The sequence below is a fragment of the Mirounga angustirostris genome, unplaced genomic scaffold, assembly GCF_029215605.1.
Source record: "Mirounga angustirostris isolate CCGP_5_RB_7025 unplaced genomic scaffold, mMirAng1.0.hap1 SCAF_3, whole genome shotgun sequence".
NCBI classification, from domain to species: Eukaryota; Metazoa; Chordata; class Mammalia; order Carnivora; family Phocidae; genus Mirounga; species Mirounga angustirostris.
In genome coordinates this window covers 17,249,526-17,251,424 of record NW_026991711.1, presented here as the reverse complement: position 1 = coordinate 17,251,424, position 1,899 = coordinate 17,249,526, and the positions used below count along the sequence as shown (strand labels likewise).

General features: G+C 38.2%; 1 pseudogene; it reads right to left on the bottom strand.

Annotated features, from left to right (window-relative positions):
* Positions 1–494: 494 nt before the first annotated feature.
* On the bottom strand, positions 495–1,019 carry LOC123838764 (ATP synthase subunit g, mitochondrial-like; annotated as a pseudogene).
* Positions 1,020–1,899: the final 880 nt, after the last annotated feature.

The following is a 1,899-nucleotide window of genomic DNA, read 5'->3' as shown; positions in this document are numbered from 1 at the left end:
AATACTGATTTAAAATCTAAGTAAATCCCATTATTATTTATAACAGCTTTATTTTTAGTTGTTTATCTTGGCTTTCCCCAAGATTGGTGGTATAGCTTTTATTGAGGTGAGTATACAATGGACAGGTCTCCTGCTGCATTTTGTATTCCAGAGCAGAACACAGAGATCTAGCAGAGCTGGACCTAAGATTCTGAGAAGGGGAACACAGACCTTGAGCTGTAACTGCATGCTTCAAAAAACCACCAGATTCTCTAAGGGTGGGAGAACACCACAGTTCAAGTATTTTCACTCATTGTAGTTGACAATGAAGCACAGACCCTGTGGCCACCACCTCAGATCCATAGAATTCTCTCGAAATGCAGGCTTTCAAGGAATGGGTTTTAGTTTAATTCTCACCTCTCCCATAATCTTCTTCTTCTTCTTCTTCTTCTTCTTCTTCTTCTTCTTCTTCTTCTTCTTCTTCTTCTTCTTCTTCTTCTTCTTCTTTTTTTTAGGCTAAGCAAAAGACATGCCCTTAGAGCTTTATTAATATATTAAAGGAAGACAACCCATCTTATTATCAAGAGAAACTGTGATCCATGTAGTGTCTGATAGAGAAAACATTGGTTTTGATACATTATCTTCTTTTATTTAAATACCAGTCTGATCACACATGGTCCAAGAACACTCAGATAATAAGCCACATATAAACAGATGTTAAAGACTGGTCTTCAAACATTATAGCCAATGATGCCACGCTTGCCTATGATCTCACCGACATAAAACCATATCTACACCTCAGTGGCCACCAAACCATTCAGCAGAGCTTCCTTAACTGTGAGCTGTTTGAAGCTACCAGTTTGAGCACTCTTGACTATTTTTTTTCAAGCTCTGAATAGCTGTAGGGATCTCAGCAGGGGTTGAACCAGCTCAACCTTGGCATAGTGCCAAAATGTGGCCAGTCCAGGCTTTGAGCAAGTCACAGCAGCGTCCACCAGCTCTGGGGCCTTCTTCACGAGGTTACGGACAAACTGGACCATGGTTCCAAGCTGGAAGGTCTCCCATAGTCTTCTAAAATAAAACCTTGTGCTCTCTCCTTTTAAACATTTTTGTCTCTTATTTTCTTGCTTTGCTTAATGCACTGACTAGCATCTGAAAGAAAATATGAAAAATAATGTTAATAGGACAATCATTTTTCCTAACAATGTTTCATCACTGAACACTTAAGAATCATACATATGAATATAATTGCTCTCCCTGTATATGTATATATATATATGTATTTATGAATCATCTTGCATATTTTCACAAAATCTGAATTTATCTGATTGTTTTATCTTGGTGTTATTTAACATTACCATTTCCGCCTCCTCCTCCTCCCCCTCCTTCTCCTCTCCTCCTCCCCCTCCTCCTCCTCCTCCTCCTCTTCTTCTTCTTCTTCTTCTTCTTCTTCTTCTTCTAGAATGAGTGTGGAGGAGGGGCATGGGAAGAACAGAGGGAGATGGAGAGAAAGAATCTTAAGCAGGCTTCACACCCAGCAAGAGCTCAATCTCAAGACATTGACATCATGACCTGAGCCAAAATAAAGAGTCGGAGGCTTAACCAACTAAGCCACCCAGATGTCCCACTCCATTACCACTTCTGTTTCTCATAAACAGGAAGGTAGAGTTAGGGGCTTCCAACAAAGAATTCCAAAGTTTTGTTTGAAGTTCGTCAGGTTTCTCCAAAACAGTTTATATTGTTTAGAGTGTTTGCTTATTATAATGTATGTATAAAGTTTTATCCAGACAAAGATGGAATTTCATCAAAAACTTTTCCTACCTATCAAAATAATTATATGAATTTTATCCTTTAATTTAAATGTAGTGAATTATACTAATAAATTTTATCATGTTAAACCATATTTGCAGTCCTTGGGAT